Source organism: Chionomys nivalis, chromosome 15, assembly GCF_950005125.1.
Source record: "Chionomys nivalis chromosome 15, mChiNiv1.1, whole genome shotgun sequence".
Lineage (NCBI taxonomy): Eukaryota > Metazoa > Chordata > Mammalia > Rodentia > Cricetidae > Chionomys > Chionomys nivalis.
In genome coordinates, this window is record NC_080100.1 from 22,369,816 (window position 1) to 22,383,345 (window position 13,530).

Here is a 13,530-nt window from a genome sequence, read left to right on the forward strand (position 1 = left end):
GCCTGAGTTCACATAAAAGCTGTCTGCAAAACTGGCCAGCAATCGGTCATTGCCTTCCTGGCTTATTATCAGCGACCCTGAAATGATTGAGATTACGTAAGAGCGGATGAGGGAAGTGGTTAACTGGCTGATTATCCACACACAGAAAACTTATCTTCTGAAGAGTCTCTGAAATGCTCAGATGATTAAGATGCTTCCTTTGCGATCCTTGTCCCCCACCCCCTTCCGCTTCTCTCCTGGTCTCTATCAGCCCATTCTCAGCTCTGTGCCCACCCCACTCACCACCAGGCCCTCATTATTCTTCCAGCTACAGGAGGAAGTCAGCTGTTTGGTCCCACGGTCGTACTTCAGACCGAGGATGATGCTCAGATCTGAAGCGACGTGCAAGCCCTTTATTGGCCCGGCCCCAAAGCCTGTTAATTTTGGGATTTTTGTTCAAAGTCAGTCACATACAGCGGATGGCTTCTTTAATTGGTATTAAAATAATTTTCTCAACTCCAAGAGGGTGCACAGCTATTTTCAAACAGCTACATCTCACCAAAATGGAACAGCAAAGGATAAGGTAAAACATATGTTCTCTCCATTATGGAAACAACAGTTTCCAGGTAAAGACTCACGGTATTATTGAGCTCAGAAGCCAAAGAGCTTTTAGAAATAAAGGTGTCCAATGTTTTCATCTGAGGAAAGGAAGATTCCGACATTTTGTACTACAAGCCTAAATAATTTAAGGTACAGAAACATACCAGTATCTAGAGTTTATAGCTGTCATCCTGTTTCTTAGTTGCTTATATATTTATGGATTCATTGCCATCATTATACAAGACCCAAAATAGACCACTGAGACACATTTCTATAATCTTAGCAACTGGGAGTTGGAGGTAGATGGATCAAGATGATCCTTTGCTACACAGTAAGTTCCAGGACAACCTGGGCTACATGCTATCCTGTATCAAAAGAAAAAAATAAATAATCTGAAGTGATACATTCCAACTATGAAGGAAATCTTGTTGGATGGCATTTTTAATGAACTGTTTTCTTGGGAGCAACGATAGGTATTCAGTGTCAGGCCTGAGTCATGTTATACTTTTTCCCTGCTCGTTCGTGATGCTCAGGTGATTGTGTGCCTAGGAAACAGAGTAAAGCTAATTTGTAGACAGATGTAACAAGAGTTCCTTGTTAATTTCACAGTTTAACAAATTGAGATAATTGATTTCAATTTTTGCTCCAAAGGGCCTTTGCTAATAAGTTCACCAAGCATTTGTAGCAAGGAAGAACATGAACCAGCGAATGAATTAGAATACAGCTGGGACCAATATTTGTTTAATTAAACAACTTCCAATGGCTGCCGTTGGTGCTCAAGGAAACCTGAGTGCAGATGCTGTTTTAGAATTTGTGGCATGGTCTTCTGTTTTTTCTTTTATAAGATATGAAAACTGAGGTCCAAAACAGCCAAAGGAATTGCTGGAGAGTCTGAGAGGAATCACTCCTATGCCCTGACTGCAGAACTGAGGTTCATCCCACTGCATCATCAAGACTTTAAAAACTAGTCTTTTGGACTTTATTAAGAAATACATTAGCTATACTAATGTAACTAATACAGTGACAAATAGGTATGATTTCTAATAGTATAGTAACTAATATATACTAATATATAGTATAGGTATGATTCTAATTCATTCATAAAATAAAAAAGAATTTATGATTTTTAAAATAGTTTCTAGATTATAATAATACTAATATATATATATTAGTATTCTAAAAGCCTGCATACATTTTTGCATATTGCTTGCACAGGTAGAACAACAAAAGTTTATGGTCTTAATTTAATAATGTTTTAAGCCATACTTCAAAGTACCCATGTGTTTATTTTAACTGTCACAGAAACATAATTCACTCATATGAGAGTGAATAGCAAAGTAAAATAAAAATGTTTATTTTTATTCCAATTTCTCAGAGCAAAAAGGCTTGATGTTATCCTTGACTTTTCTCCTTTATTTCCAACTTTTTGGCTAAAGCTGGTAAAATCCCAGTTACTTTGTCTTTAGATGAACAGCTTTCACCCACAGTACCAGCCTGGTCTAAGTGATGAGCGTTTTCCCGGAGATCATACAGGTCTCTTACTTGCTTTCCTGCCTCTCTCCTTTCATCTGCAGGCTGTGGATTTTCAAGGGAGCAGCCAGTGTGATGCTTTTCAAACCAACGCTAGGTCTTAGCAAATCTCTTCCAAATGTGCCGTGAACAAAGACAGGGTGAACAAATAGGATTGCATTAAAATGTAAATGCACAAACAATAATGAGGAAACAAATATAAAGCATGGGAAAATATTCACAAATTATATATAAGATGAGGGTTTAATATTCAAAATATATAAGGAAGAAAACAACCTAAAAACAAAGAAACAACTCAAAATGGATAGATAATAGAATACATATTTCCCAAAAGAAGATAAACTAATGGCTAGTATGTGTGCCAAGAAATGTTCATCATCATAATTATTGAGGAGCTGCAAGTCAAAATTCCAGTGAGCTGCAACCTCATTTGCTAGAATGGTTCTTATGAATACATACATATGCAAGTGCTGCCAAGGGTACAGGGGAAAAGCACCCTTGGCACATCGCTTGTAGAGATATAAATTAGTCTAACCACTATGAAAAATATTGTAAAGCATCATTAAACATCTAAAAGTAGATAAATTACATAGTCCAGCTATCCCATCACCAGGTGTATATTAAAAGTAAATAGAGTCAGTATGGCAAGGAGATATCCCATGTTTGTTGCAGTAAGATTTGCAATAGCTAAAATGTAGCCCAATGATCCATCGTGGGTGCATGCATAATAAAAACGTGGTCCACCGACTCAGTGGAAGCCTGTTCAGTCACAGAAAGAAGAAAATCTGGTCACTTGGACGACATGAAAGAATCCAGAGGACACCATGTTAAGTAATATAAGAAGAACAGTGAAGGCAAATAATATAATCTCATTCCTATGGAGAATCTAACACTGCTGATCTCATGGGGGGATACCAAGCCCTGGGGTTGGTGGCGAGATGCTGATCACAGGGTTTGATGATTTTAGTTTAGCTACAAGTGGGAATACACTCAGAAAACATGGTATAACCATGGTGGTCACTAATATAAAATATCTTACTATAAAACTGAGGTATACATGCTTCAAAACAACACGTGCACTCAATGAATACATAAAATTGTAGTGCCAATTAAAAGCCAAACAGCTCAATTAACAGGCGGCCATGGCAGTATATACCAGTAGCCTTGCTCTTCGAAGGTTGAAGCAAGAAAACTGTAAGTTCCAGGCTAGCTTAAACTACATAGTGAAAGTCTGTGCCCTGCAAAACCACCAAAAGAGGAAGAAGAAGAAAAGGAGGAAGTGAGGGGGAGGGGAAAGGGAAATGGGAGGTGAGGAGGTGGCATGATGGCATCAAACCTTTAAAAATCTCCCCTCCCCCAGTGGCTACCCATCTCTCCTAAATTCAAAACCTTGGACTTCTGAGTGAGTGCTGGGATTATAGTGTCTAATGCTGTACTTGGCTCTGTCCTCACTGTTGTATAAGGCTCTCTGTTAGCTTCCTGCTTTTGAGTATTCAGAGGACCTGAGGGTTGTGCTGAAAGTGACGGGCCTTTCATCTGAGGGAAGGCAGTCTTCCCTGAAACGGTGACAGCTGGTGCTGTCAGCAAGGACTTTGCATTCTGCCTTCTCTAAGAGTAGAGAGATTAACACACTCTTCCCTGTCATCCCGTGGAAGAGAGACCAGCCGGCTCCTGTGCAGGTCGCTCAGCAACCTCAGTCTGCTTAGTGCTCTCTTTACAGGACACTTAGACCTGAGTAATTCCCAAAGAAGGCGTTTTTATCATTTTTTCAGTTTTGGATGTTGTGAAGTTTATAGTCAAGGGACCCTCAACTAACAAAGGCCTCCTTGCTGTGTGACTCCAGGTAGAAGCAAAAGGCAGAGTTACAGTGAGCAAAAGAGAAACTGAATTTCATTTTAAAGCAAACTCTCACGGTAGGGGGGGGCTTCTTAACATGCTCACTCTTGTCAAAAGCCAATTCTATTAAATACAGGGATTGACTGGGGTTTGTATCACTGTTAGTTTTTGTATCCATTCCTCTTTTTTCACATTCACAATTTCCCCTTTCCCCTGGGTATTCCATGTCATCTAGTGAAAATCTAAGACCCCAATTCCAAAAGTGTGGACATGGGGCCCTTGATGGCATCCAATGCTCTGTCCATTGGTGGGTCTGGAAGTGAGGGACAGAAGCAGGAGAAGAAAATCTTGTCTACTGGGATAGATGTTAAGACAACATCTTTTCCCTTTCAAGACTGTGAACTATAAGGATTCTATGAGCCTAGGAAGGTGAGAGTCTGTCTGTCTTTCCACAGTAAGGTGCCAACTCAAAGAAAAGCCAAGAGGGAAGAGGAGGGTGAGTGATGGCATGCTTATACTGCATGAGATTGGATTTGAAGACTTTTGGTTGCTTCAGAATTTACAGATCATGTGGCCATTCCCTTATATCGCTCTAATTTTGTATTTGGTTTCTGCCAGTTGCAACTCAAAGTCTCGACAACTAATAGGTTGCATCACTATCAGGAATTTTAAAGAGGCCTCATGATATATAGAATTGTGTGAACAATATTAGTCGATTTTGGAGACCTCTTATATATGGAAGAGTTCTGGATTATGGCTCTCGTGACCCTCTCATGGTTCTTTCATGACAACTCTAAGCCAAAATCACTCTTGGCTTTTTTTTTTTCTGGCTTCCAGAGAAGCTACCTCTCTCTTTATGTCTTAGGGTATGTCAGTCAAGGAACGAAAACAAACCAAAACCACAACAATACCACCCAAACCAAAACATGTCTTACTCTATTTTGTCTACTACTCTAAAAACCCAGGGGACACTGGGAAATTTTTATTTGTCTAATGGTTCTTGAGTGTGACAAACGTGTGTCATTTGGTGTAGAAGGGCAGATGAAGCTATGTGACACAGAGAGGGTGCTGTTGTGGGATATTTGTACACTATGGTTGTGATTGGCTTCATAAAGAGCTGAATGGCGAATAGCTAAGCAGGAGGTATAGGTGGGACTTCCAGGTAGAGAGAGGAAGTGGGAGGAGATAAATGAGGTGCAGAGGAAGTGCCAGCTAGATATGGAGGGAGTTGGACCTACAGAATGAAAGAAAGGTAAAAAGTCACATGGCAAAATGTAGCTCAAAATAGAAGTTATAAAAGCTAGTTAGGAACAAGTCTTAGATATAGGCTGAGCTTTCATAATTAGTAGTAAGTCTCTGTGTCATGATTTGGGAGCTGACTGGTAGGACAGAGAAAGACTCTAGAAGCCAGAGAAAGGGTATATAGAGAGACTTCACTTTCTTATCAAAGCCCCTCCCATGCTGACTAACCCATTCCCGACAATACATTCAGGAGGCAAGTGATCTCGTGAGCTAATTCACCACCACTTAAAGGCCACCTACCAACACGACCACAGTGGAAATAAATTTTCAACAAGATCTGTAGAGAAAACACTCTGACCACAGGCGAGCAAAAGCGTTTCTGCCTTGGCTGACACCCTCACCGCCTGTATCCAAGTTAGAATGAAACAATGGCCTTCATCTGCTTGTTCGCACTCAGAGGACCTTCTGCCCTACTGACACACATACACAGGGCCAGTAGGCAAGAGAGCTTGGCTGTTAGTAAGCTAAAAATCAGGCTTGTCCTGAGCTCCAGCTGACTCAAGGAATGTAGCAAATTCCTCAAGACAGTTGTTTGCAGGCAAACAGAAGTGTTTCCTTTTACGTTGGCCACAGTCACAGACTCATGTTCAGAGCCGCATTTGCTCACCAGTCCTCATTCTGACATTTATGATCAAATCCGCCTTTCTCAGGAGAGCCACACTCTTAAGCTTTTTTGAGATGAGATGCACAGTGACTGATTTCACAGTACAAGGTGATGGAACCCCCTGAAAAGGAAACACGAAGTTGCGGAGTCAGCTACGGAGGTAGGGAGGCTGAACAGAGGATAGGGTATTCAATTTGTTCTCTCCTGGGCTAGAAGTGTTACCTGACGCCTGGCAAGTTATTGTCCTAGACAAAATCCAGTCCACCAAGAGCCAAGGATGGTTTCTATGCTGTTGAAATGTTGAAAAAAAAAAACCCTCAAAATTTAATAATATTTCATAGTACATGAAAGCTGCACAAAATTCACGTTTCTGTGTTTATTAATAGTTTATTGGAGCACAGCCATTCCCATTCATGTAGTTTTTAGAAGTTTTCATGGTACAACGACAGGTGTGTAATTGTGATAGGAACCATAGAACCAGCAACCAAAATATTACTTTTTCCTTTGTCTCTGTCTCTGTCTTTCTCTTACACACATACACACACACACACACACACACACACACACACAACTGATGAATCCAAGATCTTCCTTTGGAGGCTACGGGCTGTGATGCTATCTTGTGCCACATATCAAAGAAGAATCTTGATATGCTGAAAAAACAGCCAGCATTCTAAGCTTGGTTGGGTGCCCAGCTCACTGTGTAACCCTCAAAAGAAACATTAGTCCTACGGGGTATGCTTTCCCCTTTCCTAATCACAAAGGTAGCAACTTCATTCCAGCTTCCATTGCCTTCTTGCAAAGAAATGGGCTGGCTCTATGGCTGAGTGCACATTCACATAACCACAGGTTAAAGCTATGCAAGGGACCACTCTGTAGAGCTATCATTCTATAAAAGGAATGATAACTTCTTAAGGCTCATTTAAAAATCTACTGACATAACTATTTTTCAATGGTGGTTGTAACCACAGAAGTAAAGTGAAGGAAGAAATCAAAGGAATGGCTAGCTGGAATCCAGTTTGTCAAAGGTTCTCTCATGATATGCCTGGTTGTGGTGTCAGTCACGACAGATGTAGCAACACCGTGTGGTCATCGAGACCCCTTGCTCTACCAGGCAAACTCCTCTTGGTTTTCTGAGTGGGTGGGGTTGGCTTGGGTCATCTGGCTCGGGCCAGCCTCGACCATCTCCAGACTTGGCTAATGAAGAGCTAGCCAGAGCCAGCATTCTTGGCAGCCTGGATCCATGCTGGAAAACCAAAACTTGCACAGATGATAGTTTTGCAAGACATAGATTCTCTGCCTTGTGAGACTTAAAAATCACTGTTGACCCTGATCCTATTCCAAAAATCTTGTGAGAAAGGGGAACAGAGAGTGTGCCAGGCGATTGTTTCTAACACCAGTTTTCCAAGTTTCCAAAACTTGGGCTGCTGTGGGTTTAGCACCTAGTCATATTTTTCTGTGGCTGGGATACACAGCCTCAACAACAAGCTCAGGGGATCTTGCACATAAGAAAATTCCTAGGAATGTTTTTAACATTTTAAAATATTTTTAACATTTTTCAAAAGGTTTAACCATGTTTTTTCCTTCCAATAACAAGAAGCTTGTTTATAACTGACTGAGGGAGAGGTTCTGGCTCCACTATCAATGTGGTGTAAGAAAGTTCATCTATCTTAGTACACTGCTTCTGTCTCAGTTCGCTTTTCTGTCGGAGTACACAGTGTCTTAACTTCTAGATGCACTCTGAAAACCAACCACAGTTTACGTAGCCCCAATCCATAGAACTCACACTTATCATTAATGAAAGAAGCTATCCAGACTCTAGGATATCATTTAAAGTTCTTTTGTTGAGTGTGTGTGTGTGTGTGTGTGTGTATTTCCACTTAAAACAAGCAGAGACACAAAAGCAGCCTACAAATTTATTTTACCGTATTTCTTTCTGGTGAAAGTATTTAAGAATGTCAAGCACTTAATTGCAGGCACAACCTTTGAGATTGCTGGTTCCGCACGATAGCCTCAGGATGTTATGCTTCTCAAATATAAGAGGATGGGGCTGAGAGGTCTCCGAGATGAGTGGGTTCAGGGCTTTCATGTCCCTGAGGAAGAATGGGAGGCCATAGAGGACCGTAGCCTGCCTGTGTGAGCAGCCTACCGGCTGTAGGATGGAATTCAGAAGCCACCTCTCAGCATGCTAAGTCCCTAAGTCTCATGAGCAGTTTCTTCTACCCACTTCCATGGCAACACTTGGCTAGTAAATAATAAACTGTTTTGGAAAAGATTTATTTACTTATTACGTATGCAGTATTCTACCTGCATGTATGCCTGCAGGCCAGAAGAGAGTACTAGATCTCATTACAGATGGTGTGAGCCACCATGTGGTTGCTGGGAATTGAACTCAGGACCTTTTAAAGAGCAGCCAGTGCTTTTAACTGCTGTTTTAACAGACACTACCACTCAAGAGGTAGGGCAGTGCAGTAATATATTGTTACAGGCACCTGGAATGTACTGGCATGCCTGTGCTTCCTGCCAGGAAGTGTTATGGAGTTAGTTTCTTCAGCAAATGGGGCTCCCTGGGAGCAAGTTTACCTTCTTGTCAACCTCCTTGAGCTTTTGGAAGGGTTATCAACATGATGTGGGCATTGATTTTCCTGAAGAGTAGAGATCAGAGGACCCAGATGTGACCGCTCCTAGAGGAGCAGGCGGGGTATGACACAGAAATGGGATGAACTGCACTTTCATGGTCATAACTGACTTACACTGAACATGAGAGGAAAGAGAGAGGAACATGTCTTCTTGGTTCTGGTTTTGGCATCACTAGAGGGCAATTTGTAAGGCAAAAGTTGAGAGATACAGTAAATGCCACCTTGAGATATATTCGACTATACGAAGCGCGTGTGTTCTAGAACTTACACATGCAAATTGAGTCACAGATTTCTATTAAAATATCAAAGACAGCTTATAACTATTCTTCAAGTTACACACTTTCCTGCCCTTTTAAATTTCAAGTTTTTATGGTCCTATCCAGAGGAAAAGTTCATACAAGCATAAATATATAGAATGTTTACTAGTAGAAAATTTGGAACCAAATGGTTGGGGAAGCTTCCCATTTGCAGGTGGTGCAGTAAAGAAAACCATTGACATGGCTTCCCCATGGTGTGGTAAAGGGTAAGGTTTTTATTGTAAACAAGAGAGAGTAGAGAGAAAAAGAAGTGGACAGGACACGGCCAAGGCTATCTTCAAGAGGAGGGAGAATAGCACATAGTGAGAGCAAAAAGGAGCAGGCGACAGAGTGAGAGTCTGGTGACCTGGGGCAGGGGAAATCCTTGCTTCTATAAAGAGGACACGTGGATATTGGGGAGGAGGGAAGCCTGGCAAGACGAGTGTGGACTTTGAAATGTATGACAGGTACATTTCAATAGGGGCTGGAGGAGCCTGGATTGGGGCCTGGGTTTTTATACACAACCACAGGTATATGTCAATGAAGTTGTATGTTCCTTCTGCCAGAGGTAAGGGAAATGATCCTTTCGGCAGCTGGGAACTTGTGAAACTGGAGGACAGGAGGCTTTCTGGCACTTAGATAAAACCTCCTATGGTCCAGCTAAAGCTTATGTCTGGATATTCGAACTGCTGGTGAGACCTAATAGCTCCCTGTTCAGAAACAATCTTAGAATTAGAGGTCGTGGGACTAGGAATTTGATATACATTTCAGATAAAAAGCAGTAAGGTTTTCTTATAAAACGGATGTAACGAGTGGGGAAAAGAGTGTTTATAGATGATTTATAAATTCCCATTTAACCCTCTGATTTGGAGTGGTGTGTTTATTAGGTAAATTGGTGTGTTTATTAGGTAAAGGGAAATTAGAGTCCTTTGTGTACATATTTTTGAAATGTCAGTTAATGAACTGTCCATAGAACTTTGTTAAACACTCCATAAATTAGTTCCTAATAATTTCTGCAGTGGGAAATGTTAGAGCCCCATGAGAATTCTACTATCAACTCATAGTGAGACACAAACCTCCTTATGTGTACTTCCCCTCCTTCAGCCATCAACTTACCTCTGCCCAAACCATTTCAGCACCCGGTTGTAGGAGCACTTACCAACTCAAGAGCACACACGGGATGGAATACTATGTGCTCATGATCTCACACTGCTGAGCACACATGGGATGGAATACTATGTGCTCCTGATCTCACATAGCTGAGCACACACGGGATGGAATACTATGTGCTCCTGATCTCACACTGCTGAGAAGTGCAGATGCTCTCCAGCATCATTCCTTAACTACCAAATGGCTCCCCTTCCCACGAGTCCAGTGCATTATCCTGTCAGCCCTGGATGAAAGACCAGCTACTGCAGCCATGACGTTTTTCTTTTCTGGTAATAATGATTTCTCCTTTAACACCAATATTCTTTATCAGTTGTGGTTTGGAAACACATTGCAACTCAAATCTGTTGCAAATGTCTAAGACTCTTTCATTCACTTCTTCGCTGTGTGATCATACAAATGTAGAATGGCTGCCTGGTCCTTGGAAACATAGCATGAGTCAAGCTTAGCTATGGTGCTGAAGGTCTCAGGTTGGTATAACCACAGAGTTTGCAGAAAAGGCTTATGACAAAATATATAGAGAGTATGTAGAACATAGACATTTTGTCTCGAGAGTCTTTATGTAAATATGATATGAAAGGGCAAGACAAAATAGGACAACGCTGCCTGGAATGAACTCAGAAGTAAAATCACCTTCCCCAAGAAGAGAACCTTATAACTTGGTACAGTCTTCTTAGGTTCTGTTAGACAATCTTTCAAGAATAACACTGATTTCTGTGTGCACACTTTCTTTACACACTGAGTGTATGATGGACCACAGTCAGAAATGACACCCTTTCACATATATGTAGCCATAGTAAAGAAAGATTTAGAGCTCTGTTTACCAAGGCTGAGATAGGAGATGGAAAAGAATATGCTTTGGGACACCAGGATGGAACCCCCCACATTCATCTCTCTTGTTTGTTTTCCTCATTCTGCTTTCTCTAAATGAATATGAGTTGTTGTCTAAGGTTTTATGGTCCTTTCTCATAGAAGTTAATTCCACATTGTTTTGCATGTGATTTAGGCTTCTCAAGACTTTACAATATTTACAAAATTCCCAGCCACAGTAAGTTCTGCTTTGGATAGACTGGCCTGTGTATTGGGTCTGGGTTACAAGAGGACAATGTCCGTAAAAGAACCTCCTGGGAAAAATAATTCATGACAACTTTCTCAACAGTCTTATCTCAGTTTTTCTCAAATCCTTTTTCCCACATCCATTTAGATTTAGGAGGCCAGAGTTAAGCAAGTGATTCAAATTGCCTGGGTAAGTGAGTCTTTGGATTGACTTTCCTCTTATCCCATGGCTGCAGATGTTCAATGTTCAATGTTCGCAGCTTGTTCAATGTTCTCATTTTAGTCTTGAAGAAAAATATTAGATGAAGCTTCAGTAGTTCATATGAGCAGACATAAGATGGATGTTAACCCCTTCCTTCCTTCCTTCCTTCCTTCCTTCCTTCCTTCCTTCCTTCCTTCCTTCCTTCCTTCCTTCCTTCCTTCCTTCCTTCCTTCCTTCCTTCCTTCCCTCCTTCCCTCTCAGCACTAGAAATTGAGCTCAGGGTTTCAACCATGCTAGGAAAGCATTAGATCACAGAGTTACACGCCCATATCTCCTTTTTATTTTTATTGGAAACAAGGTATCACTTAGTTGCTCTGACTGGCCTTGAGTTCATTATATATCCTGGGAAATCTTAAACTTCCAATTCTTCAACTTCAGCCTCCCAGGTACCTGTGATTACAGGCTTGCAATCCCAGCCCTACCCTATTTTTAAAAATTCTTAAGTTAAGCCTGTAATGAATACAAGGTGTGAAACATAAAAGTAATAGCTGCATTGCAGAGCTTTCATAATTGAGGGTTGTGTACTGAACAGCAGTCACTGGCATCTCAATACTGTCATCTAGAAGTCTGCTCTTAAACTTGGTACCTAACACTCAGCATTTAGGGGATGATAAGGAGTGGTTTATCTTTTGTGTATACTGAGTATTGGCTGTCCACATGGCAAAACATTCAAGGATGCTTTATGATAATACATTGAATGCTATAAATTGTTCTGTTTGGGAAGACAAATTCCACTTCTAAGCCAAGATAGAGTAGCTTGTTTCATATTCACATCATCACTGCTACCACCAACTATCATCTATCTATCTATCTATCTATCTATCTATCTATCTATCTATCTATCTATCATCTATCTATCTATCTATGTGACTATAATCTATCTATCTATCTATCTATCTATCTATCTATCTTCATCATCATCATCATCTATCTCCTCTAATTTCTAGGTTTTTAAAGGGTCTAGAATTGCTTTAAGCAGTCAAGATTGTACAGGAAAAATGAATGAAGTAAGGTGATTTTGATAATGGCCTCTGTTTTTTGTTTTTGGGGAATTTGTTATGCTTCAGTCTCTGGTGACAATTTTTGGAGCAGGGACAGCTACAGAGTGAAATAAATGTCCTGTGATTTGAGGCCATCTAATTGAGCTGGGCTGCCAAAGTGACTGAATCTTAAATGGCAATAACCCAAATTTCATGTTCCCACAGAGAAATGTCTGTATTGAAACTCAGAAAACACATTTCTGAATGAAAAAAAAGTGTAATGAGAGGCCTATGGGTAGGAAGAACATGGTCACAGAAGAATGATAGATGGTAACATCAGAGGAAATAAAAATAGTAATTGGTAAATTTTAACATACTTTGATGATTTAATACAGCATCATCTTGTGACTAACTATATATCTATATATATCTATATCTATCTATCTATCTATCTATCTATCTATAGATAGATATATATGAAGCTATAATAATGATAGACGTTGTTGCAAACTAGTTACATTATTGCTCAGTGGTAGCCTGTACCCTAAAATAAGCTAGTTCCTGGGAGGAGCTCAAAGGGCAGATAAAATGTAAAACAAAAGAAAGTGTAATTAAAGTAAACTGGAACAAGTCAAAGAGGCAAAGTATAATCCTTGGGTAATGACTCAGAGATTTACAGCAGAGACATAATTAACAAGGCAGTAAATAGAACAAAGAGAATAATAAAACATTGACATTGGTTAACATTTTTAAAATTGTTAAGAAGAGAGTAAAAAGAATAGAAGTGGCAGAAATAAAAGAAATCTTGAGAAGTAGATGTAAAATTTAAAATTTCAATAATTACATTAACTATAAGTGGATTAAATTGTCCAAAAGAAAATGGAAGACTGGAAATAAACTGATAGAAAAGATCGTGCCTTCAAAACATTAGCCAAAAGAAAGCTGATATAGCTATATGTCATATCAGGTAAGACTTAAAAATGCTGCAAATATTGCTAGCTATAAACTGTAAGTTAATAATAGTAAAAGATTAATTAATCATAAGAATAAAAATATACATTCATCTAATTTAATAGTATCAAAATACATATAACCCAAACACCAAATTGCCAAAACTGAAAGGACAAAGATTAAAACAATCACTCTGAAGGTTAACTTATTATTTTCACATCTGATTAAATTAGCAAACCAAAACTTCAGGGTACCCAAGAGCAAAGCTGTCCACCATGGGCTTAGGGTGTAAGAAGGAAAGAGACTATGTTAAACACAAAGTCATGGT

The 13,530-nt window shown here is 40.0% G+C and overlaps 1 protein-coding gene across 6 annotated transcripts in view; it reads right to left on the reverse strand.

Moving 5' to 3' along the window:
* Positions 1-13,530, reverse strand: part of Prlr (prolactin receptor) — a 172,767-nt gene that overhangs the window by 92,634 nt on the left and 66,603 nt on the right. The window lies entirely within an intron of this gene.